This window comes from Bos javanicus, chromosome 3 (assembly GCF_032452875.1).
Source record: "Bos javanicus breed banteng chromosome 3, ARS-OSU_banteng_1.0, whole genome shotgun sequence".
Lineage (NCBI taxonomy): Eukaryota > Metazoa > Chordata > Mammalia > Artiodactyla > Bovidae > Bos > Bos javanicus.
This window is the reverse complement of record NC_083870.1, coordinates 21090212-21106893: the sequence shown is the minus strand read 5'-3', so window position 1 is coordinate 21106893 and position 16682 is coordinate 21090212. Positions and strand designations below refer to the sequence as shown.

Sequence of the window (16682 nt, the reverse complement as noted above, 5' to 3'; positions counted from 1 at the left end):
CACATGGCTACTACCGCCTAGTGACATGCTCAAGAAATGCATGTTTGGACACAGCTGGCCTTCAAATTTTCAAAGGAAGAAGCCTCTGGAAGCCCAAGTGATCCCTCAAGTAAGGATCTGGGGTTCCTGAAAGGCCCTGACTTAGGGTTCCTCACCTCTCCCAGAGCGAGGTCCCTGTGGGTACCCAGGCAGTTAGACCTCAGGATGCCCCAGAATCTGCTCTTCACTCCCCCAACTCTTCTCCCAGGCCAAAATTTCAGGCTCCTCTGTGAACTGCAGCTGGTCAGTTACTCTTTCTATTAGCGAGGTCCAGATGCTTTCAGACCTTGATAGTTGAAAAGCAAACATCAGAGCGATGCAAACCTTTGGGATTTGTCTTCCAAAAAAAGGAGTTGGAATGGAGGCCCCCAGGTGAGACCTGGGATCCCAAATATCTCTAAGGACCACAGATGTGGGAAAGGGGACAGCGTCAATGGATTATGCTTTCTGGGAAGGCCCCAGGGTTCCGAAAGAAACTCTGGGTCTTTCCCCTTCCACCCCTGTGGTAAGGGTGTTTTCCCACCTAACCTGATGCTCTATTGGCTCAGACCGAACACACTTCTCTTTGACACCAGTCTTTCAGACCACACTTCCAACTTGTCAGAAAATCCTATTTTTCTTTGGTTAGTTATGCATTTTGAGGCACATAATCTTTTTCTTGGTCTGATCTCCTCCCTCCTTCCTTTCCTCATAAAGGCCGGGAGATGGATTCAACTCGAGAGTCTCCCTCCTTTGAAACTTTAGGGTTTGTGTCTTTTAACCTTGAGTGTGTGGGGCTGGGCCGAGGTCGAGAACTCTTTTGGCCAGGTCAGTCAAGATTGGCCTCTCCGTGGCCTGTCCTCCAGGGTCGGGGGCAGAGCCGGGCCACCTCAGCATGGCCCCTGTCTCGGGGTCTAGAGCCCCACGCAGGCATGGCGCCACGGGAGAAGCTTCAGCCGGCAGCGTGGATTCAGTACGCCGGGAGCCGGCAAGGCGCACCCGGGTGCACGCGGTGAGTTTTGGTTCTCAGAGAGCGGGTGCCCTCCCGGCCCCCTGGTTCTGATCCCGCGAGCAGTAACCTCCCGGCCAGAAGAGACCAGTAGGAGAAGAGCAGCATCTCCTTCAAGCCTTGTCCACTCAGCATCCACAATGGTCTTGAAGAGACACAGTGAGAAGTGGTAATAGATTAGGGGAAAAGAAGAAATCCTTGGTGATTTCCTCATTGAAACACCTCATGAGGATGAAGTGGGAGCCTGCAGGGACCCAGTCCTCCTGGCGCTGCTGAAGGCCAGTCTAGTTCCCACCAGTTGCTGGAGCCAAAGCAGACAACCTTGGGCAGGTGACCAGTGAGTAAGCAGTCCTTCTTCCTCTCCAGCTGCATTGCACTTGAACTTGCAGCCCTGGAACGTATCCCCTTGGCTTTTGATGGATTCTAAAGAAGTAACACAGGTTTCTTTCTTTTTTTCATAAATTTTTTTTCTCCAAGTTTTTGAGACATAATTGACATAACACTTGTGAGTTGAGCATGTTGATTGGATACAGTTATATATGGCACAATGATTCCCACCAGAGCATTAACTGGCACCTCCATCCCATCACATAATTCTCATTTCTTTTTTGTGATGAGAACATTTATGATCCAGTCTCTTGCAGTTTTCACGTATACATACAATGAAGTGCTTCAACGAAGTTTACACCCAGGTAACTGACATCTTAAGATGTGATAAGAAATCCCTGAAAGTCTAGTGTTTAGAACTTGGTGCTTTCGCAGCTGTGGGCCAGGGTTTGTGCACCTAAGATCCCACAGTCTGTGTTCAGTCATGCACGCTCAGTCATATCCAACTCTGTGGGACTCCATGGACTGTAGCCCACCAGGCTCCTCTCTTCATGGGATTTTCCAGGTAAGAATACTGCAGTGGCTTGCCATTTCCTACTCCAACAACAGATAGGTTTCTTCTTAATGCACTTATTAAGGTGGGTAGTGGCTGGTGGCCAGATGGCACAGCGTGCTTTGTTTGCTGATATGGCAGGCAACCTTTTTCATTCACATTCCTCCCCTCTCCCTTCAGATCTCATTTGTTTGGCTGCACCCATTGGATTCCATGGGCAAGAAAGACCTGGAAATGCTGGTTGCCAGGGTCAGCCTCAAGCACACAGATCAGGGGCAAAAGCTAGACAGGAAACCAGGAACCAGGAATGGCAGAGAATATTCAGCCCAAATGTAATGAGCCCAACATTCAGGGGCCTCCTATTAGTCCTGGTGCCACCACTTAACATCCTTTTGACCTTGGGTCAACTCCAATTTGCTAGGCCAATTTTGCAAGTGTCTTATGAAAAAAATAATAAGTACTTCATAAAATTATTGTCTAGATTAAATGGGATAATCAAATAACACAGCTGGCACAGAAGGTGGCCAATATTAAGTATGTTCTGGGAGGAAACAATCAAAGATAAGCTGGCACTTCAGTCTTCTGTAACATTTGAATACATTTTTAAATATTTCAATAAATTTTGTCATTGAATGAAACATCCATTCACAAAATAAATGTATATTAAAGAATAGAAAATTTTAAATGGAATTTATAAAACATATGCCCACAAAAGGGACTTGCTTATAGTAGCTTTGTTTATAATAGCCCCCAAATTGAAAAGTATTCAAATGTCCAGCACAAAGTGAATAGATATAATTGTGACATATTCACTCAAAGGAATACTACTCTTCAATAAAATGAAAGAAATTCCTGATCCATGGCAATGATATGGATTAAAACATCACCCTAAGTGATGAAAAGAGTACATACTCTGCGGAGCCACCTATGGGAATTACTAGATGAGGCAAACTAATCCCTAGTGACAAGAACTAGATCATTGAGTACCTGGGACAGGGAGTGGCAGGGGGATTGATGGCAAAGGGGCCCAAGAGGATATTTTGGAGTACTGGAGATGTTCCTGAACTGGGTAGTGGTTCTATGGGTATGTTCAGTGGTCAAAAGTCATCAAACTTGAAATGGATAGATTGTAGTATTTTAAAATTAATTCTTAAGAAATTTGATATTTTAAAAATAACGAGAAGAATCATTCCAAATTTTAATAACTCAATGACACTCATTATTATTATTAGCATTAGAGTGTTCCTTTAGAAATGTGTGTCTCTTAAAGTAAACAATTTGATTGAAAGTTCAAGTTTCTTCATTTTTGTGTTTTTTCATTAAATTTATACACTAGTATATTGAAACACTTTAAAGTTGGAATAGATTCTATAAGAGCTCAATCATATAAAAGTGTGTATATTATATATATATTTTTTTCCCCCTCTTGGTTGGTATACCTAAATGACTCCATTATCATTTATTTACATTAACAGAAGTTACTTTTGAATTTAAGATGTTTCAAAACTTTACATATTTGTATGTTCTGCATCATTTCAATTTTTAAAAATAACACATAGAGCTTAGGGGCTTCCCAAGTGATACTAATGGTAAAGAACCCACCTGCCAATGCAAGAAGCACAAGAGATGTGGGGTCTATCCCTGGTTCAGGAGGATTCCCTGGAGGAGGGTATGGCCACCCACTCCATATTCTTACCTGGAATCCTCTCATGGTCAGAGGATCCTGGTGGGCTACAGTCCATGGGTCCCAAAGAATCAGACAGGACTGAAATGATTTAGCATAAATCTATGCACTTTTGCTACTTAGAATAATGTAAAAACAGATTTGAAGGAAAATGTGCAAAGATGTTAACAGTAGTCCATTCTAGGAGGTGGGACTATGGATGACTGCTTATTTTCTTTTTTAGATATATTTAACATTTTTAAATTAAAAAAAAAATGAATGACCTGGAAGTGAAAGAACAGAAGAGCTATGGAAGAGGTATTGGAAAGGTGAGAGGAAAGGATAAAAGGGAGGGAAAACCTAGTTCTTGCAGAAGTGTGTGTAAGTTGGGGAATCAAGGGGAGCAGCTCTTGGAACAAGAAAGGTGTTTGGGAGGCAAGTGGGTCATGAGGATACTGCAGTTTTATTCATCTTACATGACTCCTCCTTGGTGTTTTGTCAAAGAAACATGTGGGCTTAAATCTCTTGCCAAACATTTTTACCACTTGTGTTCCTCTTTGACTAGCACCATATCCTGTGGAGCCAGGCAGGCTCCAGTTCAAATTGCTGCTTTCAGATCCCACTCACTGATTGAGTGACTAGACAAGTTATTTAACCTTCCATGTCTCAGATTTCTCATATGTGAAATGAGGATGATGATATGATAGAAGCCTGTTGAAAGAATAAAGTGAGTACACCCATGTAAAACTTGTAGACAGTGCCTCGGCACATGGCACTTTGCATGTCACCGTTGACTGTAAGCTCTTGCATGTTGGCACTGCACTGCATAAAGTCTGGGTGTGGTTTTCTTTTAAGTTAGTGATATCTCTCAGTGGCAGTGGAACTTTCAAGAGAGAGTGAAGGAATCCTGTCTGACCAGCAGTAACCTCCTGGGCTTGTGGGATCTGCCAGTTTCCTTGTTCATCTGATCAGCTCATCAAAAGGGGAACAGTAGTCCAATTCCTTGCTTCAAAAATCCCCCAATTAAAAAAAAAATTAAGGTTTTACAGTGGAAAACACTCCTATACATGACACAAGACCCAAAATTTTACAAAACATATATATATATATTTATGACTACATAAAAATTTAAAGTTAAAATACAAGCAATGGACCTTACTATGTGTATATCTGTGTATATACAGCACACACACACACACACACACACACACACACGGTATCAAGTTATTCATGCCTGGAAAGAGGAGTCCACTGGCCCCAGTTAGGTTCCCATTCCCACTCCCCCACCAACATAACCACTTTCACTGACTGCTTGGCTATTGATCTCCTTATCTCGAAATCAATATTGATACCATGCCGGCACTCAGATTTTCCAGTTTCCCACCCAGACCCTGAAGACCAGCCTGCAAAGGGGAAAGTGAATTTGTGTATTTCTTTGCCCACTAGTCATCTCCAAGGTAGCCCATAGGTCTTGCATTAACCTGCAAACCCACACAGCCCACCTTGCCTCTCCTCATGGAACCAGCAAAGGAAACTGCCAGAACAAATGCAAGGCCATCAGCTTTGCGATTTGGGGTGAACCGGATTCCCGGACACCTCAGTAAAGCCTGGGAGCTGCGCGAGTCAGGTGCTGTGATCTCCCCAATCCAGCGCCCATCGCCCCCGCCGCGATACCAGCTGGCTCCTCTCTCTTGCAGTCCCTTTCTCCCTCTGGCTCATTCTTTGTTCTCTCCTGCCCTTGGTCTTCCTCGGATCTATTCGCCCTCTTCACACCTTTCCTTTCCTGTCCTCAAAAGACAGCTAAAGCCTTACACTGAGTGGATCACAATAAACTGATCTCTTTCCAGCTGCAGCCACACACACCCCATCTACTAAACCGATATACAGAAACGCAAATGGTCGGACGAAGGCAGAGCAAACCAGGAGCCATCAGCTTCTTTCTGGGGCCCCTCGGCTCAAGCTCGGGGCTTCTCTTGGGCGCTGATATCTGCAGCGGCGAGGACGCTCAGGAGACCTTCTGCCCTCGGAACCTCCCGGCTTCCCGACGGGAACGAACAGGCTGAGTGGACTCCATCTCTCAGGTTGTCCGAGGCTCCGAAGTGGAAACGTCATTTTGCGAAACACAGGTGGCTCCGCCCAGTTCCGTAAATATGCTTGCTTTCTGTGGGAGTGAGGATGAAACTCTCCTCCCGACTTTGTGGCACAATCGGTTAGGGCGTTCGTCTGTTAACCGCAAAGCTCGTGGTTTGAGCCCACCCAGGGACGTGTCTCACTCTTTTAGAATGTAAATGATGTATGATTGTTTCTAGTCTATGCATCCTCTCCCATTCTCCACTACTACCCTAATCCTCTGTGTCTTGTACACACACACACACACACACACACACACACACACACACACACAAGGACGTAGGTCCAGGTAGCCTGTGATCCTCAGAGAGGATCTCTGGAGGAAAGCAGGTTGACTGGGAATCCTAGAATGCATGAAAGAGTAGGCTCATCATCATCACCCTGTAAACACCTTTTACCAATGAAATTTCCTCCGTTGTTTGTAGTACTCTCTATTTAACCTTTTCCATATACTTTTCCAATTAATTTGGTTCTATCCTTTTCCTCCATTTTTCCTCCATTGTATCATGGAACAAGCAAGAGAATTCCAGAAAGACATCTATTTCTGCTTCATTGACTCCGCTAAAGCCTTTGACTGTGTGGATCACAACAAAATATGGAAAATTCTTCAAGAGATGGGAATAGCAGACTACCTTACCTGCCTCCTGAAAAACCTGTATGCAGGTCAAGGAGAGATGAAATCAGTCAGTCCTAAAGGAAATCGACCCTGAATATTCTTTGGGAGGACTGATGGGGAAGCTGAAGCTCCAAGCCTCACTCCACGCGGCAGACCTCTATTTTTCGGTGTTTAAAATATGAAACTAAAAGTTTTGGGGGAAAGTGGAGCTGTTTCCACCGCGTTTCGAGCCGGGGACCTTTCGCGTGTTAGGCGAACGTGATAACGACTACACTACGGAAACCATATGCCCACTTTTGTCTAGTGACATATCCAAGAATTGCATGTTTGAACACACCTGACCTTCAAATTTTCAAAGGAAGAGGACTCTGGAAACACAGGCAATCCATCAAGTAAGGATCTGCAGGTCCTGAAAGGGCCTGATTTAGGGTTCCTCGCCTCTTTCGGGTCAAGGTCCCTGTGTGCCAGCTTTGCGCCCAAGCACAGAGGTCGCCCACACTGACTCTTCAGTTCTCAGAAGCCTCAAGAGCCCGGGGTGGGGGGGTGAGTAAGGTGCGTCTGAGCCCCAGTTGGCCCCACGTCCATCCAGGTGGACACAGCCCTTCCAGAGGCAGATCCAGTGCCTTAAAGTCCCTTTTCATGGCGCCAGCGGGGACCAGGCTCGATGCCTTAAATTCCACTTGAGAAACAAAGGACCCACCATCCCCTCTGCCCCGCCTGACCCGTGCGCTCCTCTCTAGCAGGCCTTTCACAGTAGCGCTTCTCCGGCGCCGCCTGGCACTGGGGGTTCCTCAGATTCCTGCGTCTTTGGCTGATTCTAGTCCTCTAGTTTCAGTCCAGACTTGCATCACGCTTTCACATTTAGCAGGAACCACCACAAAGACTGAGGCTCGGGTCACTTGTTGAATTCCTTTGCCTACCAGGCCCAGCATAAAGCCGCGGAGGAGCCAGGCGCGGTCCACGCAGATCTGATGTCTTCATTCCAAACTTGAGATTCTTCTTGAAGGACGGCTTTGTTTTACATTTTACAATGTCTGAAACGCCTCTTGTTTTCCTTTCATAATTTTGCAGTTGAACAGTTCGTGGAGCGCGAATTTAACAGAGAGGTAAAGGCGGTTTTTTTTTTTTTTTTCTTTCTTTCAGAAAGCAGGTGTCTTGAAGGGTTTTCCTATTTCCCTCACAGCAGGCGGAGTTTCTTTTCGCTGAAAGGTTTTAATGCAATGTTGTCTGTGTGTCTGTCTGTCTCTGGTTTCCTTTAGCAGTAGAGCTTCTCAATTTGGGGAATGCATGTGCCCTTTTCTCCAGCAGTGGCTTTCCTCCTTTTCTCAGTGCGGCGTCGCCTTCGCGTCTGAGGTTCAGTGGCTCAGACCCCAAGGAAGGCGCGGGCCGCATGCGCACCGTCTCCCGGGCCACAGGGCTCCTCCTGGATCCGCGTGGACTCTGAGTGCGATCGAGAGTGAGACCGTGAGACAGCACCCTCAATCGCGCTAGAGGCCTGAGTTACCAAAGAGGCGGACTTGAAAATAGCTTTAGATCAGGGCGTTTCTTGAGATTTCGCCTTGCTTTCCTCCCCTGCAGGTCCTAGTTGGCACCTCCCACGTCCAGACAGAGGTGGGTTCGCGTTTTCTGTCGCGTCCGGCATACTGACGTCCAACTGGGACGGGACGAGGGTGAGGTGGTCCTCTCCCTGTCAGGGTGGACGCACAGCGGACGCCCGAGGCACCACAGACACAGGGCTCCCTGCAGCAGAAATGGTAGGCACAGGGCTTCAGAGCCGGCGAGTTGAGCGCGCCGAGGGGATGGATCCATCCCCTGCCCCCGAAGATGTGACAAAGCAGAACGATGGCTGCCCAACCCCTGGATCAGAGGTTCAGCCTCATCCAAGAACTGGACAAGGGAGGCTCCGCAGGTCGTGTGGGAAGACCTGGAATCCAGGTGTGGTGAGAAGTCAAGCTCTCTTTCTGAACCTGTTTTCTTGTGAAGCAGGGGCTACTTGGTTCTCAGCTGGTGATGGGCGGGTCCATCTACTCCCTGGTCTTGACTTGATTTCTGGGCCTCCCCTGATAGCGGCTCTCGACCACCTGCTGCTTTTCCTCCTGTATCAGCTCAATCCGAAGAGCCTGACCCTCTTCATCATTGTGTCTTCGGCTATAGAGTTGAATTCGTTCCCTTTAGTTCTCTGACTCAAATCAGATTGTCCCGCAGGTGTGCTGGGGTGAGGGAAAGCGAAGTGTCTTCACAAGGGATGAACTTCTTGGTTTTCAGAGAGATAATAGGTGTCACGGGTAGAGAGGATGTAGGGCCCAGGTGAAAAGGTGAGGGGATATCAGGAGGTAAAAGTATCCTGCAGTCAGCTTTGTCCTGTGCCCTCTTGGATTCACTGACTGTTCTACAAGGTGACTCAGAGCAGAGAAAGATGGGCTGGTTGGAGGCCCTATGGAGCTTTCCAGTGGTAAGGAACTGTTCCCCAATTTCTTCAGTTCAGTAGCGATCCAAGGATGGCAACACGCCAGGCTTCCCAGTCCATCACCAAACCTTGGAGTTTGTTCAAATGCACGTGCATTGAGTCAGTGATGCCACCCAACCATCTCATCCTCAGCCGCCCACTTCTCCTCTTGCCTTCAATCTTTCCCAGCATCAGGGACTTTTATACTGAGTCAGCTCTTCCCATCAGGTGTCCAAAATATTGGAGCTTCAACTTCAGCATCGGTCCTTCTGATAAATATTCAGGACTGATTTCCTTTAGGATGGACTGGTTGGATCTCCTTGCAGTCCAAGGGGCTCTCAAGAGGCTTCTCGAGCACCAGTTTAAAAGCATCAATTCTTTGGTACTCAGTTTCCTTTATAGTCCAACTCTCACATCCATACATGACTACTGGAGGAACCATAGCTTTGATTAGCGGGACCTGTGTTGGCACAGTAATATCTCTGCTTTTTAATATGCTGTCTAGGTTAGTCATAGCTTTTCTTCCAAGGAGCAAGCATCTTGTAATTTCATGGCTGTGGTCCCCATCTACGGTGATTTTGGAGCCCAAGAAAATAAAGTCTCTCACTGTTTCCATTGTTTCCCCATCTATTTGCCGTGTCGTGATGGGATCAGATGCCATGATCTTAGTTTTTTGAATGTTGAATATTAAGCCAGCTTTTTCACTCTCCTCTTTCACTTTCATCAAGAGGCTCTTTACTTCTTCTTGGCTTTCTGCCATAAACGTGGTGTCATCTGCATATCTGAGGTTATTAATATTTCTTGCAGAAATATTGATTCCAGCTTGTGCTTCATCCATGCAGGCATTTCACGTGATGTACTTTGCATAGAAGTTAAATAAACAAGGTAACAACATACAGTCTTGACATACTCCTTTCCTAATTCGGAACCAGTCCATTGTTTCATGTCTAACTGTTGCTTCTTGACCTGCATACAGATTTCTCAGGAGGCAGGTAAGGAGGTCTGGTATTCCCATCTCTTGAAGAATTTTCCACAGTTTGTTGTGATCCGCACAGTCAGTCTTTGGCGTAGTCAATAAAGCAGAAGTAGATGTTTTTCTGGAACCCTCTTGCTTTTACTATGAACCAAGGGATGTCGGCAATTTGATCTCTGGTTCCTCTGCCTTTTCTGAATCCAGCTTCCACATCTGGACGTTCTCAGTTTACACACTGTGAAAGCCTCACAGTGAGAATTTTGACCATTACTTTGCTAACATGTGAGATGAGAGCAATTGTGTAGTAGTTTGAACATTCTTTGGCATTGCCTTTCTTTGGGACTGGAATGAAAACTGACCTTTTCCCGTCCTGTGGCTGCTGCTGAGTTTTCCAAGTTTACCGGCATATTGACTGCAGCATTTTAACAGCCAGGCCTCCCTGTCCATCACAAGAGTTTTTTGAATGTTCTTCCCAATGGCCCATGAGTTATAAGTAGTCCAGTCTGTGTGGGGAGATCGCTTGCATACAATTGCTTGTCCTGTGTGAGCACCAGGAGTTGTTCCAGGATCTTTTTAAAATGTTCTTTCCTTGGCCAAAGGCACTTTCTTCATGAGGATACCCCGATCATTACTCTGCTGAGTACTTGAGGGAGACCCTTTCATATCGCAGCATTCTCTCTCTCTCCCAGTCTCTCTCATCACGGGACCTTTCTTCATGTTTCTTTTTTTATTATTAGCTTTTATTTGAGTATAGCTGTTTTCCAGTGTGTTAATTACGATGTTGTGCTAATAGCACAGTGAATCGGATATACGTATACATATATCCCCTCATTTTTGGATTTCCTTCTCCTTTAGGTAACGACAGAGCATCCAGTAATTCCCTATGCCATACAATAGGTTCTCATTTGTTATTTATTGTACAAGTTGAGATCAGTTCAGTCGCTCAGTTGTGCCCGACTCTTTGCGACCCCATTCACCGTAACAAGCCAGGCCTCCCTGTCCATCACCAACTCCCGGAGTCCACCCAAACCCATGTACATTGAGTCGGTGATGCCATCCAAGCATCTCATCCTCTGTCGTCCCCTTCTCCTTCTCCCTCAATCTTTCCCAGCATCAGGGTGTTTTCAAATGAGTCAGCTCTTTGCATCAGGTGGCCAAAATATTGGAGTTTCAGTTTCAACATCATTCCTAACACCCAGGACTGATGATCCCCTTTAGGATGGACTGGTTGTATCTCCTTGCAATCCAGAGGACTCTCAAGAGTCTTCTCCAACACCACAGTTCAAAAGCATCAATTCTTCTGTGCTCAGCTTTCTTTATAGTCCAAATCTCACATCCATACATGACCACTGGAGAAACCATAGCCTTGACTAGATGGACATATGTTGGCAAAGTCATATCTCTGCTTTTTAGTATGCTGTCTAGGTTGGTCATAACTTTCCTTCCAAGGAGTAAATGTCTTTTAATTTCATGGCTGCAGTCACCATCTGCAGTGATTTTGGAGCCCAGAAAAATAAAGTCCGCCATGGTTTCCACTGTTTCCCCATCTATTTGCCATGAAGTAATGGGACCGGATGCCCTGATCTTAGTTTTCTGAATGTTGAGCTTTAAGGCCACATTTTCACTCACCTCGTTCACTTTCATCAAGAGGCTCTTTAATCTTCTTCACTTTCTGCCAGAAGGGTGGTGTCATACATAGCATCAATAGTGTATATAGGTAAATCCTAAGTTCCCAATTCCCCCAACTCCCCTTTCAGCCTTGATATCCATACCTTTGCTTTACATCTGCTTTGCAAATAAGAATCACTGGATCTTTGTCCTGTGAACTCTAGCTGCCTTGCTCTCCACCAACACTACCTGAAATCCTCTTCTTGGTGCCCAGCATGGGAACTCACCGAAAGCAGGAAGCTGGGCCCATGGCAAGACTCATCTTGTTTGTTTGTCACCTCTCAAGGCTTGCTATCCTTTGCTACCTGATTTCCAGTGTCTTAGAAATCAGTATTTCATGTTTTATCTTTTTGTTCCTTTGGGAGTGGGACAAAGAGGGAGAGTGAGATTTAGGAAGGAGGGTTAATCTGATTTCTGTCACTGCACCTTTGCTAGAAACTGAAGGCATCTCTTTATGTTCTTAGTTTTCCCTAAATAGATGTGCTAATTTATATTCCAATGTGTTTTGCTGACTCAAGGAAAGAGTCTTTTTTTCATGGTCCTGCCATCCCAAGAAATTGTCAATACACAGGTCTGTTACTCTAACAAGGGAATTTGTGCCCTACTGACTCAACTTAGCAGGAGGTACAATGAAAAGACAATGTGTACATTTCCAGAGATTGCACATATTCAGCAGCCAAACTTCCAAGCTGATTGGAAAGTATTCTAAGAATTGTAACTGTTTTCATTGGTGACCAAGTCATTGAGTCCAGACAAGGCCAGCCAGAATGACTCTGGAGGGCCTCTTGCAGAGCAGCTTATGGATTACAGGAGTTAAAAAAAAAAAAAAAAAAAAAGCCCACTGGTCCCAGACATTTATCCTCTTCACTTCATGAATTGTATTTTGGCTTTGGTTGGATGCACACAATCTAATGAGGGGTCTCCCTCCGGTATGTGGGTGCATTTGCAAGCCTGAGACTGTCTCTGTATGATATCTCGACAGTACGTGGCTACATCTGCAAAAATTATCTCATTTGAGACAAATTGTTGCAAACTACAGAATCCTGGACCGATAATACATCTTGTGCAAACCTGGATCCTTAGAGTTCCTGGTTCACCTTCCACTGATTCCTCAGTTGAAGTTCATGAGGAAAGAAGAGCTCTTCAGATTTTCCATACTTAGTCGAGGATGTCTCTAGGTTCTAGGATATTTCTCTCTGCCCTTCTCTCTCCCTCTTGGAGCTTGTGCCTTTCTGTCCCTTATACTCTAGCCCTGTGTGGATCTTACCCACTTCTGTCCTCTTCATCAGTTTTCCAGAACTGTGCATTAGGAATCCTTCAGTCAGCAAGCACTTACTAGGTGCTCACCAGGTGCCAGGCCCTTCTCCAGGAAAACTGGTGTATCAGGAGCAAAGTCAAGGTCCCACTCCTTGGTGCATTCACACCAGGAGGCATCAAAAATAAGATACACACACACAAAGACAAATAAGAATCACAGCAGGAGAACAACCTGTCATGTTCTTCTCAGGTTCACCTGCCTGCCAGCGCCTAAGGACGCCAGCAATGAGTTAAAAAACAATCACATAGCACATGGGAAAATGGGTGACTTGAGATCTAGAAGGCAGGTAACTAAGAATCAGGAATTTTTTTTTTTTTTAATAAAGGAGTACATCAGGTAAGCAACACGTCCTTACTTAAATTACAGAGTCCATATGTTGTAGTCTTCTTCAAGTGACGTTATGGTTACATTCAGGAATATCTCCTAAAGGTACCCACACATTCTCTTAAGCTGTTAAGCTAGAGCTCTTCTATATATAACCTATAAAAATATGGGCATTATTATTTCTACCTTAATTAGAAATTTTCCAGGCAAAGATTATACATTAATTCAACCAATTTAATATCAGTCAAAGAACTTAAAGTTAATGATAGATCTTAAAATTGCAATTTGAGCTGAGTCATGCCTGATAAATGCTGCTTAGAATCACATATTAGATGATACCTAAAAACACTGACCCCAAATTGAAAAGGGAATAATTAAATCACTATGATTTCGAGACTCAAAAGACTTAATCCTGATTTAAAAGGTATTATATGGTATATTTAATTTACTGGAGCACATAATTTTAAATTTTATAAATATTAATAAATCTGAAAGTAACCATGAGGTAGTTTTTAGACCAAAATTATTAAAGTAGTGTGGTGCATACCAAGAGTCATCTCTGGGAGCATGACAGAACAAACATTTTCTATGTAATTACACATCAATTATTAGAATTCTCTTGAGTATTAAAAGTATTTGAAATTCATCCTTATTATCAACTTGAATTTTATTCTTGTTTGTAGCATGGAGAGCACTAATTTATCTAAAGCTAAACCTTTTTTATATTCCTGAGTTACATTTCAGCAAAACAAAGTTAAAGGGAAAAAAAAAAAAAAAGACCCACATGGTTGCTATTCACTGAGATAGACAAGGTGGTTCAGCCTGGAGAAGGAAATGGCAACCCACTCCAGTATTCTTGCCTGGAAAATCTCATGGACAGATGAGCCTTGTGGACTAGTGTCTGGCATCGCAGAGTTGTATACAACTTAGCAACTGAACAACAACAACAGACAATCAGGCAGATGGTGATTTGGGGAAATAGTTCTTGATGGAAATGTGACATAAAATGAAGAGTGAAGTGACCTAGCAATATGGAATACAGAGTTTTGTAAGAAATTAACATTTGTGTATAGAATAATAATTGCAAATATTCAAACAATAAAGTCCATGGCTAAAGAAAAAAAAAGAAAAAAGAAAACGTGGTTCAGAATGCCACTTTGGAGAGAGGCAGAATGACATATGTGTGGGAAAGCAGGGTGCCTCTGTGCTTGAATTCAGACTGGACCTGGGACTGGGTCAAGGCCAGAACACAAGACTAAGCACTATTGTCATAGGGCAGCCACCCAACCGACAGCGCCCACACAGCAGTTCTGGGAAGCTTTTGAGAATATTCCCCTCCCTTTGCAGCATTTCCCATCTGGTTCTCTCATCCTCCAACCACAGGGAAGGATTCTTCACCTCTGTGTCCTGACAGAATACTTTATGCTCCCTGCAGGGCGCGGAGAGCCAGGCAGGAGCCAAGGCGGCAGCTGTACTGCCTCGATGGGTTTCTAGCAAAGGAGCATGGAAATCCCATGGACAGAGGAGCCTGGTGGGCTAGAGTCCAAGGGGTCGCAAAGAGTGGGACAAGACTGCACGAGCACCAGGCGGTTCCATCACTTAGACGGATCCAAAGCACACCTGAGTGCCCGCCAAAGCAACCCGCAGGAGGCCAGAGGGCAGAGGGCAGCCTGTGCCACAGAGGGTGGAGGATGAAAGCCTAGACCGTCCTACAAGCACAGGGCATGAGTGACTTGCACTTGAGAAAGACTTGAGTAAAACTCCATCTAGGCTATCCTTACAGACATTTTTCTCTATAGTGGCATTGGTGGTTCAGTGGTAGAATTCTCGCCTCCCACGCGGGAGACCCGGGTTCGATTCCCGGCCAATGCATTGTGGTTATGTTTGTTTTGGGCTTCGCTGGCCCATGGACAGAGGAATGCTACAGTCCAAGGGATGGCCAAAAATCCAAAAGGACTGAGCGACTAACACACATATACCTTCTCTACATCCTAAAGAGAACGGATTCCAGGTTCCTGAAGGGCCAAGAGGGCCCTCTTCTGGTCGGTACAGCTGTTCCCCGGCCTTGTAAGACAGGTCCCACAGAAGTTAGCTTTGAGAGGGACGCCAAAGGAAAGGAACAATCCCGAGATGTTGGCAGGTTACTATCAAGTGATGTCATGACTCTTATATAAAGAAAGAATGTGATGTTAACTGGGCACTTAGGTACAGAATATAGGATGTTCGTATTCTTGCAAACTTTTGGTATTTTACAAAAGCTTTTGGTATTGGATTTTTTTTAAATTTTATTTAATTTTTAAACTTTACATAATTGTATTAGTTTTGCCAAATATCAAAATGAATCCACCACAAGTATACATGTGTTCCCCATCATGAACCCTCCTCCCTCCTCATACCATCCCTCTGGGTCGTCCCAGTGCACTAGCCCCTAGCATCCAGTATCGTGCATCGAACCTGGACTGGCATCTTGTTTCATACATGATATTTCACATGTTTCAATGCCATTCTCTCAAATCTTCCAACCCTCTCCCTCTTCCACAGAGTCCATAAGACTGTTCTATACATCACTGTCTCTTTTGCTGTCTCGTACACAGGGTTATTGTTACCATCTTTCTAAATTCCATATATATGCATTAGTATACTGTATTGGTGTTTTTCCTTCTGGCTTACTTCACTCTGTATGATAGGCTCCAGTTTCATCCACCTCTGGTATTGGATTTTAATGAATTTTTGGAACTGAAGCCTCACATTCTCCTTGAATGAAAACTCTGTTAAGACTCTGGGTTTACCATGCCAGGAGAAAAGAGTGGAGGCCAGAGCTGGCCAGCACAGGCTGTTCACGGCATCTCAGCTCCAACAGCCAGCCTGAGGTCCAGGACCCTGAGGCCCGGACTCAGCGGCATTTAGAAACTCTGTGCAGAAAATGTTCTGCATTGGACCTTTAAGCAAAATACAGTTCCGATCTGGGCAGCAAGAGAGAGACTTGTGTGGGTGCAGACGCTGGAAAAAGAAAGTTTTCCCTGACCGGGAATCGAAACTGGGCCGTGGCGGTGAAAGCACAGAATTCTAGCCACTAGACCAGAAGGAATCTGTGGACAAAGATGTTTATTTAGCTTCTCCAGGTGAAAGGTGAGTGGAAGATGACCCTTGAGAAAGTCAGCAAGTGGGAAAGGCAATGTCGCAGCGGCCCAGGGCTGTGTGCATCTGTTCAAGGCTCCCAGCCCTGCCCCGTTGCTCATCGCCCTTCACGTCTCCTTTCCTGGGCGTCGCTTTTGCTCTGGGGCAAGGACACAAAGTAGCGGACTGGGTCCCTCCTGGTCTAGCTGTAGCGCTGCGTGCTGCCGAGCCCAGGTCTTGCTCTCTTTGTGAACCTCGGTTTTCTTTGTCGTCAGGCTCGGTGATGAGTGGCGGCTGATGAGCGAATCCGTCCACCTCCAGATCTCTGAAGTGGCTCCTGGGCCTCTCCGAGCGCTGAATAAAGAGACTTCTAGGTGGTCACCAACTCTTCCTCCAGCTGCGTCCCCTGCCTCACCCCGTACCTTTCGCGCCTGTTGGTTTTACCAATGAGAAGACATATTTCGGGGCGGGGCGGGGGAGGCAAAAAGAAAGAGAAAGCCTGTTTCCGCCCGGTATCGAA

At 45.3% G+C, this 16682-nt stretch overlaps 2 non-coding genes across 2 annotated transcripts in view; one reads left to right on the top strand and one right to left on the bottom strand.

The window, feature by feature from the left end:
* Positions 1-14846: 14846 nt before the first annotated feature.
* TRNAG-CCC (transfer RNA glycine (anticodon CCC)) lies at positions 14847-14917 on the top strand. Its single transcript has one exon. It is a non-coding gene; the product is annotated as a tRNA-Gly (tRNA).
* Positions 14918-16662: 1745 nt separating this feature from the next.
* Positions 16663-16682, bottom strand: part of TRNAV-CAC (transfer RNA valine (anticodon CAC)) — a 73-nt gene continuing 53 nt past the window's right edge. The window contains exon 1 of the tRNA in view: positions 16663-16682. This exon is cut by the window's right edge and continues 53 nt beyond it. This is a non-coding gene — a tRNA (tRNA-Val).